Consider the following 15,921-nt stretch of genomic DNA (forward strand, 5'->3'; position numbering starts at 1 on the left):
AGTCATACAGCAGTGGAATCAGCTACCTAAGAAGGTGGTGAGCTCCCCCTCATGGGTGGCTTTTAAGCAGCGGGTGAACAGATACATATCATGCTAGATGACCCTGCATTGAGCAGAGGATTGGACTAGGTTGTTTTTGTTGACTAGGTGGCGTATATCAGCAGTCCCCAACCTTCTTGTGGTCGAGGACCGCCTCCGGGGGTGGGTGAGAGCCGGCGGCCCGGGTGCATAAATGTGCATATGCAGTTGCCGTGCACGCGCGTTTTTGCCACCAGGTGGCAGCTCTGCGCATGTGCGTTTGCGTCCCTGGCGTGCCGGCGACCGCGCCTGCCTCTTCCCCCCCCCTCTCACAGTGAGCAGCTAGCCGGGCCGCGAACTGCTCACTGCGGGGGGGGGGAGGCAGGTGTGGCCGCCGCCAGCCCAGTACTGTGGCCTTCGTGGACTGGGGGGTTGAGGTCCCCCAGTGTATATGATCCCTTCCAACTCCATGATTCTATGATATGCAGCAGAGTCTGTCATGTTTGGATAAGTACAAATGGGAAATATCCCTGCACCAAGGATCATAGACATGTCAAAATTCATTTTATTGTGGCCATATAAGTATTGCTTTATTATGTTTGGAATCAAATTCTAACCCTTCAAAACACTTTAGACATGGAAGGAGGACACTTTGCAGAGTCATACAGAACAATGCTAAAGGGGGGTCTGAAAGCAATTAGGGAGCCAAGTGACTTTTGTGTCAACACACAGTAAAAGGTCCAGTTATTATGGTGCAGGCCTCCAGTGCTGCACCATCACTCTTGGGCACCAGTGAAGGCCTGTGGTAGCTGCCTGTTGGTGCAACTGAGGTGCAGGCCCTTGCTGGCATGCTTGAGGGAAGTTTTGAGGACATGGCTAGAGTTAGTTGGCTCCCTGAGCTCTTTCAGCCTGAGAATGCCCCCTGCCAAAGGGAGAAAGTTATGCCAACAGAGAAAAAAGCCCCATAATTGATGCACTAATTAAAATAATTTTATTTCTTGGAATATTTTTAATTTCTTTCTGTGGACATTTTAACCTTAAAGTGTACTGTGGATATTTTGATTTGATAATTTTTGTGAACCTCCCAAAGTCTTTGTTGGAAATGGTGGTATATAAGCCTAATAACAATAAATGAATATTGCTTGAGGTAAGTCAAGCGGTATCAGATGGGAGAGAAAGCTATTTATTTTTTATATATTTATTTAAATCATTGGGGTAATACAATATCATGCTCTATGAATGGGATTGGAATGGTTTACAACAGTGGTCCCCAACCTTTATATCATCGGGGACCACTCAACGCTGGGGACCACTCACCGGGGACCACTCAACGCCTTTTACTGAGGCCCGGTGGGGAGGGTAGTTTACTCCTCTACTCTCAACCACTGCCCTAACGCTCTCTGATTTCTGTGGTAATGTTTAAACATCCCTTCAAAATAAGATACAGACACGCCACAACAATGAAGTGTGTTGTAAAGGGCTGGGGGGGATGAAGTAAAGGGCCGGGGGGGGGGGGGAGAAGGCGTCCTTTGGGGCCCACCTCCAATTAGTCGAAGGACCACATGTGGTCCAATTAAAAATCAATAAAATCATCAATAAAACCATAACCCATACTAATAACTACCCCACCCTCTACCATCTCAATTAACTGTCAGGATGTGCACTCACTGGTCAAATTACATAGTAGGGGGAAGAGCACAAAATGGAAAAGAGGGAGAGAAAGAAGAAAGAAAGAAAGAAGAAAAGAAAAGAGAAAATAGGATACAGGGAGGCCCACCTGATTATAGCCCTGGTTGTTGTTGTTAGGTGCGAAATCGTGTCCGACCCATCGTGACCCCATGAACAATGATCCTCCAGGCCTTCCTGTCTTCTACCATTCCCCGGAGTCCATTTAAGTTTACACCTACTGCTTCAGTGACTCCATCCATCCACCTCATTCTCTGTCGTCCCCTTCTTCTTTTGCCCTTGATCACTCCCAGCATTAGGCTCTTCTCCAGGGAGTCCTTCCTTCTCATGAGGTGGCCAAAGTAGTTGAGTTTCATCTTCAGGATCTGGCCTTCTAAGGAGCAGTCAGGGCTGATCTCCTCTAGGACTGACCGGTTTGTTTGCCTTGCAGTCCAAGGGACTCGCAAGAGTCTTCTCCAGCACCAGAGTTCAAAAGCCTCAATTCTTTGACTCTTGGCCTTCCTTATGGTCCAGCTTTCGCAGCCATACATCACAACTGGGAATACCATAAGGTAAAGGTAAAGGTATCCCCTGTGCAAGCACCGGGTCTTGTCTGATCCTTGGGATGAAGCCCTCCAGCGTTTTCTTGGCAGACTCAATACGGGGTGGTTTGCCAGTGCCTTCCCCAGTAATTACCGTTTACCCCCCAGCAAGCTGGGTACTCATTTTACCGACCTCAGAAGGATGGAAGGCTGAGTCAACCTTGAGCCGGATGCTGAGATTGAACTCCCAGCCTCATGGGCAGAGCTTTCAGACTGCATGCCTGCTGCCTTACCTCTCTGCGCCACAAGAGGGAATACCATAGCCTTGACTAAATGCACTTTTGTTGGCAGGGTGATGTCTCTGCTTTTTATTTTATTTTATGCAATATCACATTCTTAAAACAAAACTAAAAAAGTGCCCCAGGTATTCCCTTGCTGCAGGGCAAATGAGGGCCTGAGTCAGGCTAGGCCTGGACTTGCTCCAATGTTATGAAGCGGCAGGAATTTGGTCCAATCAGCAATGAGGGTTGCTACTGCAATTTTTTAAAAATGTTGGTAATGTCTGTGTTCAGACCTCACTTACACTATTGTGGGTCTTTTCCCTCTACAATCCATTTAAAAAAAATCTTATTTATCTGCATTACCGATTTAAGAATATTTGTGGGGTGATCAATGGTGAAACTGAATTCATACAGGCAGTTAACAAGCCTTTTTTTTGCCCACACAATCTGGAAGATTAGTAGAGATAATTAAACTATCTTCCTGGAAAACTTGGCTCTGACTGCATTTATCCTTGAAGAATTCTTGATAAACTTCCCAGGAATTTCAGGAGATTGTGGAATGCAGTTTGAAAACTTCGGCTGTATAAATGTGATACTGCTTAGAATACCACAGGATATGACCAAACGCAATATGAAAACCAGCCCTTTAATAGTGCAATTGTTATTCTCTAAGACATCACTAATCAGCAGCTTTAGAAACTTACATAATAGTGTTTCATCCTGTTGATTTGCATATTGCCTAATTCTACGTGTTCTATTTTAGTTTGTCCATGTGCATTTAATTATGATCACACAGTGTTTAAGAGAAAGAAACCTTTGCTTACTGAAATAAAATTGAATTGAGTACAGTTGAAGAAAAGTGGGGTTTTATACCCTGCTTTTCTGTACTCTAAGACATTTCAAAGTGATTTACAATTGCCTTATCTTCCTCTTCCCACAAAGAGCACCTTGTGAGACAGGCGGACCTGAGAGACTTCTGAGAGTGACTGGCTCAAGATCACCCAGTCTTTATGCAGAGGAATGGGAAATCATACCAGATTAGACTCCACTGCTCTTAACCACTAGTCCAAAAGAAAGAAAGGCAGGGCAAGGAGGGCCATTTTTTAAGATGCAATGTACTGAAATAAAAATGCAATGATGAAAAATTAAACAGCATCTATGAGTGGAACCAGTCTAGCTAAACAAATGTGTCCACTCAGAAGTAGTTTAAGTGTAACCAAACTGTGAATGTGTGCTGTGTGTCCCCAAGGACAAGAAAAGGAGGGGAAGTGCTATAGTAAGGACTGAAAAGTAATTATGCTGATCAGTCATTCTTGTAGCAGGAGACAAGGGATGCAGCATGTGGTTTCAAGAGGAAGAGAGGCTGGGAAGCTGAACACCTCTGAAAGGAGGAGAATTCAGCATGATACTGAGAGGTTGATTGGAATAAAATTGGAAGGAATGTTCCTGACAGGGAGCAGACTCTGGAAAGGAGCTTCAAATGTGAGAAAGATTCATAGGTAGTGTGACCCTGAAACCTGACCATTTTCTAGAGTTAGGGTGATGAAGCACAATCCTGAAATAGATAGGCTGAAGTGGATGCCCTTCTATCCCAAATATATACCCTTTTCTTCATTCCCTTGAGATACTCCAGGGAAAATACTAATGGGGCTACAGTTGAGTTTATTCTTGCTGATTCTTTTGTCTGGAATGGCCCGTATTACTCTCAATGCTCCCTCAGTGAAGTGGAATGCCAGGCGTTCCCAGAAGTACTGCTTGTTCATTTTGTTCTCTCGTGAGGAAAATCCATGGAGTCACAAGACCATCCCTTGATGAATGGGTGTGCAGTTTCTCAGAGGAATTGGTGGTTGTGTTATTAGAACAAGATGAGGGGGAGGGAGAATGTGAAGATCACAGTGAGAGAATAAGGTTGAGAAATGGAGATCCTGAAAAGTATTCATGCTGATCCGACAGGTATCTGAGGAAATAATATTTCTTATAGCAGAGATGAAGGTGCAACATATGGGTTCAGGAAGAGTAAGTGTGTGGACTTTTTTGTCTTTAAAAATAAATTATAACTTTTGATGCTGTTAGTCATTCTCTCTACCACATAGACCTCCATTAGCTTAGCCACACTATTTTAAAAAGGAGCACCAGGAGGAAGTGGGTGGCAATCCATTGGAAAGTGGCTATTCCCCCAGTGGTGAACAAGACTGTAAGTTGTTCCCATGATAACCAGATACTGGATTGTCTACAAAGGCTGCTGTAGTGGCAGGAGTTAAGCAGAGAGAGAGAGAGAGAGAGAGAGAGAGAGAGAGAGAGAGAGAGAGAGAGAGAAGCCACTCTAAGTGGTGGGAAAACTAGGTGGGTGGTATATGCCATGCCAGGTGAAGATCTTGGGCAGCCACTGAGCCAGAGGCCTTGTAGGCCACAGTGGAATCGTGTCTGCAGGTCAGAGCAGGACTTTAGGTTCTGACTTAGATACTCCAGGCTAGTTCAGGTTTGCCTGATCTCTTCAGATGCTTAGTATTTGTATGGGAGACCAATAAGGAATACCAGTGCCACTTTGCAGAGACAGGTGATGTACACCACCACTGAATGTCTCTTGCCTTGAAAACCCTAGGGTGACCATATGTTGGCTGCAACTTGACAGTAGTAATACTGCTAGTTTGCCATGTTAGTTAGATTAGAAGATGCATTTATAATTTCCAAGAACTTGGGTAGATCTGGAATTACAGAACACAAATTAACTATCTGACTGAGGCAACTACAAATAGACCTACAAATAGACTTAGAGCACCTCTGGAAGAAGGTTACCATCATGCCAGTTGTCATTGATACACTTTGAGTAGTGTCTAGAAGACTCAAGAAACTCAAGACTCAAGATGTTGTTTACCTGGATTTCTTTAAACTTGTCAGATTTGGATAGCAGATCTTTGTACTGAAGACAAGTGAATCTTTTCTGTTGGACTTTACTGAAATATGCTTCAATTGGCGATTTTAGTACTGATTGTGCGGGGGATAATCTTTTTATGTACTTTGTCCATACATTCAATAATCCGATAATCCAAGAATTTGAAATTGTGTTTTTTTTGTTTTCCCGATGGCCAAAGTCTTTCATGAAAGTTATTATCTATTGTCTCTTTTTCAAAGATGAGTTCTCTTGTCTGTGGTTCCCATATGCGATCTACTATATACGTAAGTGCTGCTGCATGATGATATAGCTTTAAGTTTGTAACACCTTGTCCTCCTCTCTTCTTCTTATTTTGAAGTATTTTAAAGGCAACTCTTGGCCTTTTTCCACTCCAAATAAATTTATTAATCACGGATTTCCATTTTTTAAATGTTCTCTCTGCAATCTCCATTGGAACATTTGAAATAAAAAGTTTAATTTGTGCAGTATATTCATCTTAACTGTTGCCATTCGGGTTGACCAAGACAATTTCAAATCATCCCACCTCTAAATATCAGATTGAATAGTACTCCAAAGTCTTTCATAATCGCCAGTGAAGAGTTCTTGAAAAACTTTATCTAAATAAATACCAAGATATTTTACCCATTTGGGATTGATTCCACAATCAGTATTTTCTTTGGTGATTTGCACCTCCGAGTTTGAAACTCCTTGTAATACAATTTTAGTTTTGACTTTATATCCTGATTAGAGTCCAAAGTCTTTCAGTAGATCTAAGATTGGTGGAATCGATGTTACCGGGTTCACTACGGTACAAACCACATAATCTGCGTAGCATTTCAATTTGAATTCTTCACCTTCAGTTTTAATTCCCGTGATCTCCTTTGTAGCTTGGATCTTAACTGCCAGCATTTCTAATACCAAATTAAATAGCAATGGAGACAAAGTACATAGAATCATAGAATCATAGAATCATAGAGTTGGAAGGGGCCATACAGGCCATCTAGTCCAACCCCCTGCTCAACGCAGGATCAGCCCAAAGCATCCTAAAGCATCCAAGAAAAGTGTGTATCCAACCTTTGCTTGAAGACTGCCAGTGAGGGGGAGCTCACCACCTCCTTAGGCAGACTATTCCACTGCTGAACTACTCTGACTGTGAATTTTTTCCCCCTGATATCTGGCCTATATCATTGAAGTTTAAACCCATTACTGCATGTCCTCTCTTCTGCAGCCAACAGAAACAGCATCCTGCCCTCCTCCAAGTGACAGCCTTTCAAATACTTAAAGAGGACTATCATGTTCCCTCTCAACCTCCTTTTCTCCAGGCTGAATATTCTCAAGTCCCTCAACCTATCTTCATAGGGCTTGGTCCTTGGATCATCTTCATCGCTCTCCTTTGTACCCTTTCAATTTTATCTACGTCCTTCTTGAAGTGAGGCCTCCAGAACTGCACACAGTACTCCAGTTATGGTCTGACTAGTGCCGTATACAATGGGACTATGACATCTTGTGATTTTGATGTGATGCCCCTGTTGATGCAGCCCAAAATGGCATTCGCCTTTTTTACTGCTGCATCACACTGCCTGCTCATGTTTAGTTTACAGTCCACAAGTACCCCAAGGTCTCGTTCACACACAGTGTTACCTAGAAGCATGTCCCCCATCCAGTAGGCATGCTTTTAATTTTTCTGACCCAAATGCATAACTTTACACTTATCTTTATTAAATTGCATCTTGTTCTCATTTGCCCATTTTTCCATTGTGTTCCGATCTTGTTGAACTCTGTCTCTATCTTCTGGAGTATTTGCCAGTCCTCCCAATTTGGTGTCATCTGCAAACTTGATGAGTAGTCCCTCCACCCCCTCATCTAGATCATTAATAAATATGTTAAAAAGTACCAGGCCGAGCACTGAGCCCTGAGGTACCCCGCTACTCACCTCTCTCATCCTTGTCTGGTGCTTTTATTTATATTAATAGAATGTTTTGTAAGCATTCCATTTACTAGGATTCTTGCTTCTTGATCCGAATATATTTGCCTAATAAAATAAAAAAGTATCACCACAGTCTGTGGCTTTTAGTGTTTCAAATAAAAAATCCCAACAAACATTATCAAAGGCTTTCTCCGCATCCAAAAAAATAAAACAGCCTGCAACTTTTTCTTGTGCACGAAGTCTACAGCATTCAAAACAAATCATATGTTGTTCCTCATTCTTGGCATAAAACCCGTTAGACTGTGGAATTTTGATTTTATTGTACACCACCTATGTTCAACTGAGTGGTAGATATCTTTATCTACTTGAATATTATGCCATTAAAGGTAATCTACATCTATCTGATGACATGGTGATAAACAAAATGATTGTAACCTTTTGATTGATCAAACAGAGAGTTGTGATTTCTAAGATTCAGCATGGGTTTTTCAAGAACAAGTCATAACAGACCAACCTTACCTCTTTTTTCGAGAAAGTGACTGCCTTGCTGGGTCAGGGGAATGCTGTGGACATAGTTATCTGGATTTCAGTAAAGCGTTTGATAAGGTTCCACATGATATTCTTGTTGACAAGTTGGTAAAATGTGGTATGAACCCTAATTCTATCAAGTGGATCAATAGGATGCTTTAAGATGCTTTGGGCTGATCCTGCATGAGCAGGGGGTTGGACTAGAGGGCCTGTATGGACCCTTCCAACTCTATGATTAGAGTGAATTAAATCCCCCCAGATTAGCTAACAAACATATCTCGCTACTGCTCTATGCAGATGACGCTGTCCTGTCATGAAGAACACCAAATGGAATGAGGCCTTGGTTCTACAGACTACTTACTGCCGATTGAACCTGCTAGAGGTCAATCAATCAAAAACAAAGATTATGGGTTTTGGTAACAAACCTAAAACATATACATGGCATCTCAATTCATCAACCATAGAACAGGTCAGATTTTACAAATATCTGGGAGTACTATTCCAATCAAATGGCCGTAGAAACTCCCATATATCATATATTTCCTCAAATGCCCAGAGAAGCTCAGGTGCCATTCAGAAATTCTTCTGGCACAAAGGTGGGCGTAATGTTCCCACAGCCCTTAAGCTGTTCAAGGCAAAACCTCTAGCACAGATGATGTATGGGGCCCCATTGTGTATAAATGCCAATATTTCCAGCCTAGAAAAGACCCAGGCTAAATTTTTAAGATCCCTGCTCCATGTACCAACCAGCATTTCCAACGCTGCAATCCGGGTGGAAACAGGAATGTATTCTGTCCAGACCAGAATATGGATATGTACATCCATGTACTGGTTAAAATTGCTTTTTTCCACAAAGGGTTTGCTTTACCTAATGATGTCTGAATCATTGGTTGTGCCGTGGATATCCACTCTTGAGAAAAAACTTTGCTCATATGGTCTATCCCAACAGTTAATACTATCACTGGGTTTCAACCGAGCAAAGGAAACAATAAAACAAAGAATCCTAGATATCCATTGCCAACAGGATTTCAATCAAGTAAAAAATCCATTTTTTCCAATGCCTCCACTTAATAATTTGAGGCCATTACCTTATTTAACTAACCTTGTTTTCCCAGAACATAGGAGATCATTTACTCTCTTACGATAGAACATGCTCCCATCCGCTTTAGGGAAGGCTTATTCAAAAAAATACCCATCTATGATTGTTTATGCATCTGCCTGGATGGGAGCATTGAGACATCTGAACATGTATTACTCCAATGTAGGCTATACAAATCAATTCAGGGGAGAACTTATACCTTCCCTACAGAATAAGCCCAACTCAGAGGCAATCAAAGACAAGTTGTCAGACAAAAGCACAGAAATAACTTCTGTTGTGGCCAGATTTGCTTGGAGAGCTATCAAAACAAGGAAGACCTGGGTGGATTTGGAGCAACTTAGGTAGAGATAGTCTGAATTGCTTGAGATAATGCTTGTGAGTTTTAAAACCAGAATAATTCTTATAGCTGGAATGTTTTTATATTTTATAATATTTTAGTTATCAATGATTTTTTTATCTTGTTAATGCCAGATGTTTTTATGTATCTTGTAATTTGACTACTGGTCTAGTACTGTAATAATAAAGACTTGAGATGGCAGTGAAAGTGGCAAAGTGTGAGTTCTTTACCAACAACAACAAGCCTTTAATAGCATATAAAAGTACAATATAAGAAGGGAAAGTGCAAAAGGATCCACTGCTAGTGAAAACAAAGGCAAAGATCATGCTTTAGGGTAGGACATAATACATTCACGATTTCTCATGGCAAGCAGTGAGTTAAGAAATTTAGCTCGGATCGAAGAATAAAATGGACAATGGAAGAAAACGTGTGTAATTGATTCTATACAGCATTGTCCACATGGGCACAACCTAGCTGAATACTGGATCTGTTGAAATCTCCCATATAGAACAGCAGAAGATCGAGCATTAGTTCTAGCTAACATGAATGCTCTACGCTGTTGTGGGATGATTTGATGGTAGAAGTACGCAGCTAGGGGCTGAGAGCTTGGTGAGATCCCCAAGCTTAATGGTGAGCAAACGTTTCTAACTTTACTGCTAAGTTCCTGCAGTTCTATGTCTAACAGTCTGCGTTTAATTGAATTAAATGCAGTCTTTTCAGATATCAGATACAAGGAGTCTAAAGATATCCCTATAGATTTAATTTTTCCCTCAATGTGTCTTAACCAAGTAGATGACTCATGTTCAGATAGCATGAGGGAAATTAGACTATTGGGGTCAGATCTAAAATGAATGCGAAGCCAGAACTTGATTGTTAACAACCATGCTCTGGTTTCCAATAGTCTTTGGCTGGTTTCTAGACATAGGACTGCGTAAGAGACACAGTTCGGGGTCCCAAGGATTTTACGAAGGAAGACAGATTGGAGACTTTCGACTGCTTGGTTAAAAGCATTGATCCAAATAGGGATGCCATAGAACAGTTGGGCACTTAGTTTCCCATTGAATACTTTGAGGGCTGCTGGCACATACAGTTTACCACTGGTGTAGAAGAAACGTGTAATTGCCAGGGCACTAGTTTTTGCAGATGTGATTGCATATTTCCTCTGTGTAGCCCAATTTGCATTATGGTGAAAAAATACTCCCAAGTATTTGAAGCTTTTAACTTGTTCAATGTTGTTACCTCTTACATTCCATTTAAGAGGCTTCCAAGGGTTTCCAAAAACCATAATTTTTGACTTCTCAAATTTCAGAGCAAGTTTGTTTACTTCACAGAAGTCCAGGAATTGAACCAGTAAGCGTTTTAAGCCGATTTGTGAATGGGACAGCACTACCGCATCATATGCGTATAAAAGCAGTGGGATGTGAAGAGAACCAATTTTTGGGCTATGGCCTGAATTGGGGGATATGGACGGAGCAAGGTCTTTTATAAAAAGGTTAAATAGGAGGGGAGCCCAAATGCATCCTTGTTTTATCCCTTTGTTGATTGGTATTTTAGGAGTAATACTCCCAAGGGGGGTGACTTTAACTTGGCAACAGGTAGAAGAATAGAGTTTCCTTATAAGATATAGGAGCCTTTTATCTATCTTCACCTTTAACAGCTTATCCCAGAGAAGATCTCTAGGGATAGACTCAAAGGCCCCCCTTAAGGTCCAGAAAAGCTGCAAAGAGCTTTGGACTCTCTTTCTTACTATATTTGTCAACAAGGTGGGCAAAGATGGTGCAATGATCAAGGGAGGATTTAATTTCTTTTATTTTGGGGTATTTTGTGTGATGAACTAACAGTTATTTAGAAAGGGATGAAAATGATTGAGCTACAGGTGACTCTGTGGAAGATGTTCAAAAAAGAGAGGAGATAACAAGATCATTTTATGACATGCTTAAAGGTAAAGGTAAAGGTAACCGAGTCATGTCTGACCCTTGGGGTGATGCCCTCCAGCGTTTTCATGGCAGACTCAATACGGGGTGGTTTGCCAGTGCCTTCCCCAGTCATTACCGTTTACCCCCCAGCAAGCTGGGTACTCATTTTACCGACCTCGGAAGGATGGAAGGCTGAGTCAACCTTGAGCCGGCTGCTGGGATCGAACTCCCAGCCTCATGGGCAAAGCTTTCAGACGGCTGCCTTACCACTCTGCGCCACAAGAGGCTCTTATGACATGCTTAGGACTTCTTTAACTGGCAATTAATTTCTAATCTCTTCCATCTCTACCTCCAATCTCACCTTTTGTCCCGAAGCCTTTAATTTACCTAGCCCCCTCGTTCTGATTATCAACTAAACCCATTTAAATGCCTTTGCTCATTTTAATCTCATTACCCTGGATGCTTCAGTTTCATGACTCCTGCTTGTTGCTTACAGCTTCTCTTCTCACACTCAGATGCCTCTACTTCTGTTGAAATATAGATCATAAGCTCCTTGGGGCAAGCACCCACCATTTCATATAAAGCACTATGTATGTGGTAATTGTAGTCCCTGGCCTATTGAGCTGAGGTACTGATTGGAGCAGAATCAAATTTAAATGAGGCACAAGGGCAATACTGGCTCTTGATGAGCCAACTGCTGCCTTGTGTGGAGCAGCCAAATAAAAGGGTGCAGGAGAAACTAGGATACTGGGCAGAGTCTGCACTCACTTTGTTTATTCCATTGTCAATCCTGTTGAATTCAGATCGCTTTGAACTCAGATCTTCCTCTTGACAGAATCCAACCTGCTCAGGGCCTAGAATCTTTTCCTTAGTCAACCACAAGGTAAGTTTATTTGATAGGAGTTTGGCATATATCTTCCCAACAATAGAGAGAAGGCTGATGGATCTATAATTGGTTGGGAGCGAGCGGTCACCCTTTTAAAATACTGGAACAAGGATTGCATCTGTCCATGAGCCAGGCATTAAGCCTGTTTTGTTAATTACAGTAAAGAGAGCAGCCAAGAGAGGAGCCCACCAGTCTGGGAAGGTTTTAAGCAGCTCAGGAGGGATTGCATCAGGTCCTGGTGCTTTTCTAGGCTTTAGTTGATCAATATAAGCCCTGACTTCATCAGGCATCACTGGGGCCCAGTTTGGGATATCTGACAGGTTGATCTCGGGGAGGCTACAGGAGCTTACTCTGTCCTCATGGAATAGGTTTAAGAAATATTCATACCAAGTAAGGGAGGGGATGAAGTTTGTTAAAGAAGATTTCTCATGAAAAGCTCCTGAAACTAGGATCCAGAATTGTCTTGTATTATTGGTAATTATAACCTGCACAAGTTGTTCTCATTGTTTTTAATATAATCACTTTGCTTTTTCTTTGTTAGTTGATATAATTGATTTTTCAAATGAAAATTATTATTATTATTATTATTATTGAATTCTGCAGGTATAAGCTTAGCACTGGATTCCCTATAATCACGATAAATGGCACGGATTTGAGATTTTAATTTACAGCATTCATCATCAAACCAGGGATTTAGGGTTCTTCTTTGGGTTATTTTCTGTGAGTTTGATTGAGGGCTAAATAGCTGATGAATGCGAGTGATTATATTATTGTAATTGTTTATAACCACAGAAGGATTATCATTGATGTTGGGTATGGAGTTAAATGTTGTTAGAGTACTGGCAGTAAATAGATGTTTGATCTTTCCAGCAGTGCTTTGTGACCACAGGATCCTACATAGGGTATCTTGGACATTTTCAGAGCCCATAATTGGTGGAGATGACCTTAGGGGAGAAGATGATGGTCAATATCAGTGGGAGGTGATCGCTATCAGTGTGGTCTCCAAAATACCTCTAATTGGTCTTTCAAAGCAGGGGGAAACAATATACAGTCAATCACACTGCTACCTCTCCCAGAGGCAAATGTGAATTCCCCAGGATATTCTTGGGGGAACAAGCCATTTAGTATCAATCTGTCAAAACGTATGCAAAATTTGGCCAATGAGATTCCGGCATTATTTATATGAGAGTCTGTGGAATGTCTTGTATCAGAAAGACAATTGGGTAGGAGTTCACCTGGGTCCAAGCCCAATGCCCTTGAAAGTGCAGAGCCATCATTGCCTATCCTTGCATTGAAATCTCCTGCAAGCAGTATTTCCATCAAGGGAAATTTTGCTTCAAGCTCCTCAACAAATATTGTGAAGCGGCTCCAGTGGAAGTGCAAGTTTTGCTGGTCCAGGCAAGGAGGGAAATAAGCATTAATTACTATTAAAGCTATGTTGGAAAATTTTAGGAAGAAGGCCTGAGCAATAGGACTACAGACAGATAGAGCAGTGAGTTCTATGCTTGCCTGTTGGGAGCATAAGAGGGTTAATCCTGCTCTGTAGTGCCCCTTGGACTTGTAGGCTAATACTGAATGGGATTCATATATCTCTAAGCTAATTTCATAATGTGACCATGTCTCCTGTAATAGAACCACATCAAAACCTTTGATAAAACATATGAAATCTGGATCATTCACCTTACTTTTCCAGCCAGCAACATTCCAGGAGAGGATCTTGATTGCTGGGAGAGAGGGGTCCTTTAAGAGTCAATCAGTTTCAATTAGTTGCTCAAGAGATTTGTTAGGGTCAAAGAAAACACTGCCATTACCCTTTCCTGGACAATTGTGTCTATGTGCTGTCTCAATATTATCCCTTTTATGGCAGTTTCCCTCCCCCTGTGTCGTAAGAGCATTGGTTGGTGGTCCTAGATGTTTATTTCTCTCAGGCGCTGTTTCCGTTGGTGAATCCTTGTTATGAGGGGCAATAATAGTCATGTTGGAGTCATGGTTAGGCGCATCCATATTTGATGGATGGGTTGACGGAGTAGATAAGGGAGTTGTGCTGGCTGTGCTTTTCAGTAAGCTGGTTCTCAGGTACTCCGGCCTGTCTGTGATCAGTTGCTGATCCATGGGAGATAAGTCTTTAAAGGAGCCCAAAAATTTTCCCTCTAAGATGTCGTTATCTGATGAAAGATCCGAGGAGGTCTTTAAACCAGGAGGCAGGTCTATCCAGCTGATCAGGTCAGTTGAAGCAGTTGGGTTTTTTTCTTTTCTTTCTTTCCTCTTCTCAGAAGATTCGATATGCTTGTGCTGTCTCAAAGATTTAAAATTAGGAAATAAAGGCAAAAGGGTTGTATTATTAAAAACACCCCCTTTGCACTTAGAAGGGGTTTGTTACAAAGCAGCAGGGATGGTACTTTGGGGCTGCTGAATGATAGTAAAACCCTTTGTATGTGATTGGGATTGTGTAGCGTTTCCACTGCAACCCAAAAGGGCTCTCAGGTGTCTTTTAACAAGTAGCTTGCATCTCTAAGAGGGAATGTAACCGTTAAAGCTACAAACAGTTAAGCTGACCTTGTGTGGCTGCAAAACCAGGTGGTAGGTAGCTTCACTTCCTCTATCATGCAGCCGTGAGGGAGTATTGGTGATTTTTAAAGCAAAAGCACCCTGTTGTGGGGCAGTAGTTGTACCTGGTGAAGGCTCTTTATGTAGGGTGGTTTCTTTTAATGCAGCCATTAGTGTGCTCACAGGAACATCTTGGAGGGCCCACATCCAGGCTGTGCTGAGGCAGCTGCATTGGTTGCCAGTTGCAGCCCGGATCTGGTTCAAGGTTCTGGTTTTGACCTATAAAAGCCTTACGTCGTCTGGGACCCACATATCTGATGGATCCCCTGCTGCCTTATGACCCCCCCCCCCGAGCTTTATGTTCTCTGGGTACCAACTTGTTGTTCATATCCTGCCCCTGGGAGGTTCACCTGGCCTTGACCAGGGCCAGAGCTCTTCTGCCGGGTTTTTGGTTGAGGTCCAGGTGTAGGAGATCAGATTGGCCCCTCTAGACAAGACCATATGCAGTGGAGCCAGCATCTATACATTGTTCTGTTAGGTGCAGGGGATGGAGTTGTCAGATTATGAGGTAGAAGGATAGTTTTTGCCACTGGGATGTTATGTTTTTAAATAGGGGATTAATGGTTTTTATGTATTTTTATGTGGGATATTATATTATGCAACCCACTGTGAAATGGTTTGACTGATAACAGCAGGTAATAAATCCAATAATAATAATAATAATAATAATAATAATAATAATAATAATAATAATAATAATAATAATAATAATAATAATAATAATAAATCCCCACTACTCAAGAACATTTCCCCACATCATCCCTTTTATTAGAATCACAAATCAACCTCCTTCTAGAGCTTCCCACCAATAATGCTGTACTGTAGATCAATCTCTTAAACTCTCCATGGAAAAACATTCCCATAAACTTAAAATACCATGCAATTTTCCTCCATCCCACCCCTTTGCCAGGAAGTGAGTCCAGTGTACTGGTATGAATTCCTGATTATTCATTCACTGCCCAGCACCTCCCACATGATTGCATGTTCCCTAAAGCTTTGTAGCCAAAACTCTAACTTTGGGAGAAGAAGATGAGCCCTCCTTCAAGGGTGGAAGGAAACATGTCTGTGATAATTTCTTAAGCACAACAAAAGATATTAAGCAAAGATGCTGTATGGTGAAGTATGGTGCAACTGAATTACTACTTAGAAACAATCCACAGATGTGCTAGAAAACCAAATGTGTATATGACATGGATTACTGTGAAGCAAATACACACACTTT

At 41.7% G+C, this 15,921-nt stretch overlaps 2 protein-coding genes across 3 annotated transcripts in view; one reads left to right on the forward strand and one right to left on the reverse strand.

The window, feature by feature from the left end:
* The window catches only part of LOC143844769 (DGAT1/2-independent enzyme synthesizing storage lipids-like), a 200,683-nt gene that overhangs the window by 62,038 nt on the left and 122,724 nt on the right, over positions 1-15,921 (reverse strand). The gene's annotated exons all lie outside the window — the stretch shown is intronic.
* Positions 13,793-15,921, forward strand: part of LOC143844228 (DGAT1/2-independent enzyme synthesizing storage lipids-like) — a 44,942-nt gene continuing 42,813 nt past the window's right edge. For both annotated transcript variants that reach the window (XR_013233876.1, XM_077351200.1), the window contains exon 1: positions 13,793-14,315. The gene's annotated coding sequence lies outside the window, so the exon portion shown is untranslated. The remainder of the gene's footprint in view (positions 14,316-15,921) is intronic.

Source organism: Paroedura picta, chromosome 9 (assembly GCF_049243985.1).
Source record: "Paroedura picta isolate Pp20150507F chromosome 9, Ppicta_v3.0, whole genome shotgun sequence".
NCBI lineage: Eukaryota > Metazoa > Chordata > Lepidosauria > Squamata > Gekkonidae > Paroedura > Paroedura picta.